We start from the raw sequence: 9,711 nt of genomic DNA on the forward strand, positions 1-9,711 counted from the left end.
TCCATTATATATACATATATAATATATATAATGTGTATTATATACATATAATTCATATATATATACCACATCTTCTTTATCCATTCATCTGTCGATGGACATCTGGGCTCTTTCCATAGTTGGGCTATTGTGGACATTGTTGTCATAAGCATTGGGTGCAGGTGCCCCTTCAGATAACTACATCTGTATCTTCCCCCCCAAAGCAATTTAGACAGAAACAACAGTGTTTAAGTAAACTTTAGGACAATTATAATATTCAAACAGCACTTTTTGGCAAATAAAGAACCAGTAACAAAATATCACCAAAGATTCTTAAATGCTCAAGATAACTTTGAAAGAAGAAAAAAACCAGTCCTTCAACTTTCTCCAGAGGACACTGCCCTACCTTTCTTCCAGATTTACATACTTTCATCGATTGCTAAATAGAAGCTTAATAAAAAAGTTTGTATATGATGACAGGATTAAAATCCATAGGAATTCTTTTTTTTTTTTTTTTTTTTCCCCCCAGCAATCCTATTGAAAACAAGAAGGGACCTCTCACTCCTGTTTTTATATTTTTTACCACCACAATGGCACTGGCCCAGGCATCCTGGTGGTCAGCTGGAAGGCTCTGTGGGACACACCCCAGCATCACGTGGGGCTGGCACAGTGTCTCACCCAGAGATCCCCAATAAATATCTGAAGGAACCAACCTGAAGCCGCTACATGCAGGCCCCCTCCCATTATCAAAGGGACCATAAACACATGTCTGTCTGTGGCAATCATATCATAATACATGGTAAATCTCTGTGGGAGGTGAATAAGCAAGCCATTGGTTTATGGACAAGATTTACAGTCACAAATGACCACACAGGAGAACGTGCTCCCTTCTAAGTTGACAGTGCTTCCCTTCCTGGGCTGCCCACCCTTTGGGATGTTGGAGGACACCGCTGAGCTGGAGACAACCTGTTCAAAATCATTGCTAACTCTAGGATTTAAAAGGATGACAGCAACCACAACAAATCAACTGAAAGATCTAAAACTCTAAACCAAGTTGTTGGCTCCATTTCATTTTGGCTGTCCTAAGTGTTACTTATGAAAAATCTTTTTCTACTTACCTTCTGGAGCAGGAATTTTTTTTCTTTTCTTAGAGACAGAGTGTACACAAACAAGGGGAAGGTAGAGCAGAGGCAGAGGGAGAAAGAGAATCTTAAGCAGGCTTTACTCCCAGCACAGAACCCATCATGGGGCTTGTTCTCTTAGCCCTAAGATCATGACCTGAGCAGAAACCAAGAGTCCAGTGTTTAACCTACTGGGCCACCCCATTGGCCCTAGAGCAGTAATTCTTAACGTGGGGTCCAAATCCACGAGATGGTTGGACAGTTTTTTTGCTTAGATGTGTATTTTCTAGGGAGAGGACCCTGGAGATGACCTCCCAGTTATAGCAGTAGGCTGGAAGGGTGACAAAGGGAGAGCTTTTGGTGCACAGTGGAGTATTTTTTTTGTACATTTGGCAGAGGAAGTATCTCCATTGGGGGAAAGAATGACAAAAGGCTAGGAAAACAGAAAAGCCAAACAGAAAAAAAGGAAAGAAGAGAGAAAAGAAAAGAAAAGAGCCAAACAACCATTTCATCCACTAGCTGCAAACAGATGAAGGCATTTCTCCTTTCATACAGAGGCAGGGACCCAGATAGGAACGGAAGCAGCTGCTCGGACTTCAGTGACTAAGAAGGAAAGGGGGGAATGGTATTTCAAAGTCAATTCAGAGGCTACAGGGACCCCATGAAGCACATGAGAGAGAGAAAGGTAGAAAGTAAAAACATTACCGGCGTGCTAGAAAGCGACAGTTATATCTTTGTTAAAGGAAAAAATTCATGTTTTATGTGAAGTGCTTTCTGGACCAATAAGTGTTTGACAAAGTGAGATGTCATAAAAATGTCCGCTGTTATTTCTGCTGTTTCTTGGCAGTAGCAGGAAATGCATTGATTCAACTGAGAAATATTTATTGGCACCTACCGTGTGCCAGGCCTTGTGCTAGATGCTGGGGCTACAGTGGTGAACAAGATCCACGGAGCCTGGCCTGCAGAGCTGTCATGCTGCCAAGGACGATGAATTGAAGAATTTCAGTGAAGCGTGTCTGGTGCCAAGAGTAGAGACATGCCAAGTACTGTGGGGTCCAGAGCAAAGCCCCTTGCCCAACTGAAGCAAAAGCCTTTGGAGGAATTGACCCTAAGCTGCCACCCGATGGATGAGTTGACATTTGCTGGTTTGGAGGGACAGCAGGGAGCAAGGAGGAGAGAGTGATACAAACCGAGGGAGGAGTATCCGGGGAGGCCTGAAGGGAAGCGAGAGCTGGGCAGGGGTGAGGAAGGAAGGAAGCACAGCTGGGGCAGAGCGGAAGTGGCAAGGAATAAGGCTGGGATAATGCCAGCTTCCCTGAGGCCTTGCAAGGGTATTACTAAGGAGTTGGGACTTTGTCCTAAAGGCTATGGGATGCCGCTGTGATCCCTGGCGTTTGGGGAGGATCCCTTGGCAGTGATGCAGAGAAAGGATTGGAGAGAGCGAGCCTAGATGGAGGACGGGAAGGGACGATGCGCTGGACTGCGGTGCCAGCGGCGGAGGTGAAAGGAGAGGGATGGATTCTGCCCCTCGTGGAAACCAAAAATCCATTCCGAAGGACTTCCTAAAAGTGCCTGCTCACCTCTGGCAGAGGTGGTGTCCGGTGGCTCAGCGAGAAAAGCTGGAGGAGGAAATCATCAAACACAAAAATCCTCTACGGGCTGGAGGTGGAAACCGCACGCATTCAAGCAGCTGTCCCTGCGGGCAATCAGAGGGTAATTAGGCCGCACTCACTGATGCGATCTGGCCACTCCAGACTAAAATGGAATTGAAGTGGGAGGGAATGGCGAAGTCCAGGCCCGTGGCGGTACCCTGGCGGGGGAGTTGCAGCTGCAGGGAAATGTGATGGTCAGACCGAAGCTACAGGAGGGCTGATTTGAGAAGCCAGGTTGGAACTGCGCAGTGAGTAGACAACCAAGAAGGACAAGAATACTGGATTTAAGCACTGTGCACTGGTTGATGCCAGGCCAAGTCATGTGAGACATCCAAAGAACAGGTGTTCAGAGAGGGCAAGAAATCTGCTGACATAGCACAGCTGGGAGCAAGGACAAAGATACAGGTGACAGCCTGGGGGACATCTTTTAACTGGGCAATTAGACAATCAGTGACTCCTCAAGGCTCCTTGAAAGATGGGCCATAGAGTGAGAATGTGGCTGAGGGGCAGAATCTTTCTTGCTCAATCTGAAGGCAAAGTGGAGGGAAATTTGCCTAACCATTGTCTTCCAGCTCACTTTGGACTGACCTTGGCCAATGTAATACTGCTCAGCCATTAAATCATTTTGTTGTTGTTTGAGCCAATATCTGAGAACCCAGTGTCAGTTACAGTTTACAGACATATAGCTCTTCACGGTGTTCACGCACACCATGTGATGATGGTGACAAGCACTAACATTCCCTGAGCAACTCCTCTGAGCATGCGTTTTGCTACACGGCTTACATCTTTTCTTGTTCAGTCCTCACAACCTGAGGTACTACTGTCCTAAATTGACTTACAGAGAGGTTAATGAACTTACCCAGTTCTTACATAATACCCACAATAACTCTGTGAAGGCAGTAGAGTAGGGTCTCCTCTATTTTTATAGATGAGGCAAGGCAGGTTGGGAAGAGTTGCCCAAAGTCATATTCAAGTAGTAGCGATGGGGGTCCAATCCCAATTTCTTTCTATCACATGCCTGTAAAGGAAAAAAGAGTATGTGGCTCTGCTTCATTAAGTTAAAGGTGTGTTTTGGGGATGATGTCTTGGTTCCTTGTCTGATCCAAAGGGCAAAAGCTCTAGCTAACCATCTTGCTTGTGCTGGACCAACCCACAAGAAGTGAATATTGGAGATGAGAGTAAAATTGGGGTGAAAGGAACTACATGCTGAAGGTCTCCCAGAACTGTACACATTTGAGCTATTTTGTCCAGTTTCCACAGTAACTGCACTAATTTTTGTTGCACTGTGCACCTGACTTGGTTAGGAACAGACTTGTATAATGGCTAGATGCTGTGTCAGGGTCCCCTTTGCTGTCAGAACCCTCTTTGTTCGCCATTCTGCCCTTAGTGAGAGTTCAGGAGCACCAGGTCTAGCATTACTTTGTATAACGAAAGATACTGACTCTATGTATTACTTATATTGCATAACAAATTATCCCCAGACTTAATGGATTAAACCAACACACATTTATTATCTTACAATTTCTGTGGGTCAGGAGTCTAGGCATAGCTTTACTAAGTGGCGGGCTCCAGGGTGTCTACCTGGTTGTGATAAAGGAGTCAGCCAGGGTTAGGATCTCATCTGAAGGTTCAACTGGAGAAGGAGCCACTTCTAAGTCTCTATGGTTGATGGCAGGATTCACTTACTATTCAGTCCTGCTGGACTGAGGGCCTCTACTTCTAGTTGGCTGTTGGCCAACCAACCAACCCTCAACTGTTTTCTGTGGGCTTCTCCAGCATGGCAGCTTGTTTCATCAAAGTGTACAAGCCAAGAAGAGGAGGGGAGTTGCTAGGAAGATGGCAAAAGCCCAATATTTTGTAACTTAATCACAGCCCATCACCTTTATCTTTTTCTATGAGTTAGAAGCAACTTACAAGGAGAGTCTTCGTCTGCACCCAAGGAGAGAGGTACTTACACAAGGACATGAATACCAGGAAGTAACGATTATTGGGGGCCATCACAGAAGCCTGCCAAACACAACTCTAGCTTGAGAGTGAAAGGCATAAGGCAGCAGCAAATGAGGAAAAATATAAAGGCTTCTATTTTTTGCTGACTTGTCATGTGCTGAGCCTTGTGCTGAGCACCACACAAGAATTAATTAATTCTCACAACAACCCTGTGGCATATATATTATTATTCCCATTGTATTATCCCACAGATAACACAAAATTCAGAGGGATTAAGTAACTATCTCAAGGTCAAATAGTAAATGGTAGAGCCAGGATTCAAGGTTAGATCTGCCAAACTACAAAGCCCATCTGTTACTGGGATGCCTTTTCACCTGTGCATTCAAATGTCTCCTACTTGCCTCCCTCTCTCTGCATGGTCACCCCCTTGAGCCTGGACTTCCACTCTTTTGACAGTCCTGTACCTTAGTATGCCTTTCTAATGTTAGGATCCACCCTTCTAATCCTACTATCTACATTCTTTTTCTTTAGCACCATTTTTGTTAGCGTTCAAAGATCTAGGTCTTGCTGGAGTAACTCTAGGAGGACTGGGGAGATCTGGAGCAGTTTGGGGGAGGATAGCTCTGAGCAAAATTCTCTCCAAATGGTTGGGGCGTGGCATAATTTCAACACTGCTTTTCTGATGGTATCACAGCCTGCAGTCGTAACGGGAAGGATCAGGGCCTTTCTTGGGTGTAACTGAAGATGGGGAGGTGAAATCAACTGTGATGGGCCATTTAATAAATGCAGAAGGTGAAAGAAGGGAAGAAGCCACGGGTTCAGTCAGCTGGGTGGAGGGTGGCCACATTCATTGGGACCAGAAAACCCCGGAGGAGAGGGGGGTGGAGAGAAGTTTGGAATATGTGGAGTTTGAGCACCTGTGGGTGTTAGGTGGTTTGCAGGATCTACTGTTCATTTTGCTGGGTCTGATAATAGAATGAAGATATGATTTTATAATTAGAATCGGCAGTTAGAGCTAATTCTCAAAATGAGATGATGTAGGAGACTGCTTTAAAATATTCTTTTTAAAAAATATTTTATTTATTTATTTGACAGAGAGAGAGACACAGAGAAAGAGGGAACACAAACAGGGGGAGTGGGAGAGGGAGATTCAGGCTTCCTGCTGAGCAGGGAGCCTGATGTGGGCCTTGGTTCCAGGACCCCAGGATCACGACCTGAGCGAAGGCAGACGCTTAATGACTGAGCTACCCAGGTGTCCTAAAATACTCTTTAAAGGAGCATTTTGCTGGACTTTAAAATAGTCCGGGAAAAAAAAGAAAAAAAGAAAAAGAAAAAGCATGGGGAAAGTTGGGGATGGAGGCATTTAGAATGAAAACAAATTGTTGGTTGTCACAGTGGAGTGGTGGGTCCATGGGGTTTCTCATACTATTCACTCTATTTTTACATGGTCTGAAAGATGATGACGGTGGCGATGACGATAAGACAAGAAGAGGAAACGAGGAAGAAGGGCACAGACTATCCCTCTCAATAACCTGGCTGGGAAGGGAAACCATGCAGTAGATATGAGAAGCACAGAGACATGAGGGAGTTTTTTGTGTTTTTTTGTTTGTTTTCATTTTGGTTTTAAAGATGAGATTCTAGAGCATATATATTGGCTGAGGGAAAGCACTTGAGAAGAGAGTACAACTTAGCCATTGACACAAAACTGCTTAGTTAGAAGCTATCCTACAATATAATGGCTCCCAATCATTTATGGTCAAGATGTGTAGATAAGTGGACAGTCAGCGGACGGTAGAGTGATGGACACTGGCCTCAGCAGGGAAGACTCAACTTTGTTCCTCATGTCTCCCTTCTACCTAGCACAGGCTAAAGCTGAAATGTCCTCCTGGGGCCAATGACAGAAGTCTAAGAGAACAACACACAAATTCTCTTGAGGCCTGGGCTTGGAACCAGCACACTGTCACTTTCAACTCACAAGCCAAAGCAAGTCACACAGCTGAGGAGAGAGAAAATATCTCTGGCTCCCTTCACGGGAGGGAGAGGGTCAAGAGTTGATAAAAAGCTGAGGCTAATAAATGAGATTTTCTAGCCAGAAGGGGTATATTATAATTCTGTCTATATTAACCTTTTGGCTTGACTTACAAGAGGCGCAGTCTTATCCCTTTCAGGCTGAAGCTGTCTGGGCCTGGGGAAAAGAGCGTGAACCTCAGGTAGGCCCAAGATTCTCTTTCAGGAGTGATTCTCTATGGGCAATTAAGGAGTCAGATTATATAAAGTCCAGACTGCTTGGGTTGAGCCATAGCCCTTGGAAAACCACAGTCACAAGGGTAGAAACTCAGAATCTCATAGAAGAAGCTAATCTATAGAGAAGAGTGGAGAAACAGGCAGGGGTGACCAGGGATCTGGGGCTGTGAGGGCATGAAGCCTGGGAGAGAAGGGGGAAGGGAAAAAACACACACACATGCAGACATACATGTACACATATGTGTACACACAAAAATACGTGCACACAGCCAGGCAAGTAGTTTCCTAGAGTAGTCTAACAGATGCCTGGAGAGAGCTTAAGGAGGACAGCAGATCCAAGTATCGACAGTCAGATGGAGAAGTGGACTGTCTGCAGATGACTGATCCTATCAGGTCTTTCCACAATCGGTGCAGAGAGATTCCCTTGAATGTTTACCCTAAATATCTTTTCACGTGGATTAGTTCGAGCGTTCCTTGTATAGAAAGATTCCTTGATGAATACATTCATGTAAAACCTTTAAGGTTTCACACAGTAGTTCATGGTTGTGCTCATATAACCAAGAAATAATGTGTGCAAGTCACCTTGCTGTTGGGGATTCAAAATATGATCCAGTCTCTGCCTTTATGGAGAGTAAATCAGGATCGGGGAAACAGGAAATTTATAGCCTGCTAGTCAAAGACAACCCAGACACTGGAAAACGTTCTACACAGTGCTATGGAAGGAAAGGGCTGCAGAAGTTCAAAGGCAGAAAAGATGGGTGAGGGCTGCAGTAATCAGGTAAGGCTTATCTGGAGGAAATAGGACCCGATCTGCTCAGAGTCGGAAGGAGACTGCTGGCGGGCTGAGCTCAGGGACCCCATTTCCCACCTGAGTGCTGTTACCTGAGCTGCAGGCACAATAGTCAAGAGGACTGAAAATGCTTTGCAATTAGCAGTCTTGCACACTTAAACTTATACAATCTCAGATGTGTTAGGGAGGTGATGCTGGAAGCCGCCTGACTGGCTGTTTCAGGTGGGTAGGTCCCAAGTACAGAAAAACTAGACAGAGAGTGAGAAAGGGAAAGAGGAAGGAGGAGGATCAGGGATTCAGATTTCACTGGTCGCCCCAGGTGTCATCGTTTTCAAAAGTGAATTTCCTGTGTGCAGCCAGGGCTGAGAACCACTGTTCTAGGATTTCATTAGTGGGAGACAGAGCTCATCACTGTTGACAGGGCAAGAGAGGGAAGGAGGTATAGCCAGATGGAGGAAGTAAGATTGATTGCTTGGTGTTAAAGTTAAAATAAAAAAAAAAAAAAAAGATCCACTTGTCATTTAGAAGTATGGGTATTGGAAAAACACACTGTGGAGTAAACTGCAGGAAGAAAGCGGTGGAACAATGGATCCGTTCACAGGAAAGAAAGAGACAGAAGGAAAAAGGCGTGGCCTGGATCCTATTATCGGCTTTACATGCAGTGTTGTGGGGGAAACTGAAACTGGTGGTCAATGGGCCTAGCACAGGGCCCTGTAATAAATGGAACTGTTGTTTCATATGATCTCATTCATTCCAAAAATTACTATAACAGGTGGGTATTAGGAGAAAAAAGAGTCAAAGCTATCTAGACTCCTATGGTTAATAAACTTGGAACCCAAAGGTAGGTGTAGTAGGAGGCTCTCCCACCACAATACATCACAGCAGAGGGCTGAGCACGAGAATGTGGGTACTGAACTAAGAAGGTGGGAAGAACTAAAGAGAACTAAAGAGACGGGAAAAATCAAGAAGACAAGAGGAGAGCCGTGGGCACACTGAATGGAGTCAGGAGGCTAAGGGAGTATCTTGAAGAGATTCACCCAGTATCCTTGACATGTCTAGGGTACAGTGGGAGTGAGGAGGAGAAAGCCAAAACCCACACAAGGGAAAGCATTTAAGACTCTCCAAGTTGTGGGAGGGTGGGATGCATGTGAGCTTGTCCCACAGATCCCCACTACCGCGGCAATCCAAGAAAAGCTACAGGTGGACCCACGTCCCAGCACCCTCTCAGTCTCATGACACCCTGAGTTGGGCATTATTATCATCATCATCTTCACTGTAAAGATGAGGGGATTGAGCTCAAGGGTGAGTACGCTGTGAGGATCCCAGATCAGGACTGGCTAGTAAGCCCGGGCTTGTTTTCGAAACTTCTCTGCAGGGACGTGTTCATCACCCTCTGACAAAGACCCGTTTCGAATTGGAATGACGCAGGATATGAAAAAAACCCACCAGGCAGAATGTCAGACAATCTATCCCATCATTGTTACCCTCATCCAAGGACATCCTTTAAACATGTGATCCTCGTAAAAAAAAAAAAAAAAAAGACACCTATATTAATTTGAGCCTCTGAGCAGCGCTTCTCGAATTTTCATGTGCATCGCACCACCTGGAGATCTGATTCAAGTAGGTCTGTGGTTTTGATATCTATCAATGTCGCTGGTCCGCAAACCATACTTGGAGAGGCCAAGGCCTTACGGCAGTGGTTTCCAAACTTCCATGAGCACTCGAATGCCTGGCGGCGTTTCCAAAACTTCTGATTCCTATGTACTACCTCCAGAAATTGTGGTTTAATTGGTCTGGGGTATGCGCTGGGTTTGGAATTTGTAAAAGATCTCCACTTAAGTCTAACGCGCAGACAAGTTCAGGAAGCACGTAGAAAGCATACGACCAAACATATCCATAAGAAGCCAAATCAATAATGTAAGGACAAGTTAGTTTAAATTATGCACGACACAGTGCAGAGGGCGGTGGTGGAGATGGG

Source organism: Mustela nivalis, assembly GCF_964662115.1.
Source record: "Mustela nivalis genome assembly, chromosome: 15".
NCBI lineage: Eukaryota > Metazoa > Chordata > Mammalia > Carnivora > Mustelidae > Mustela > Mustela nivalis.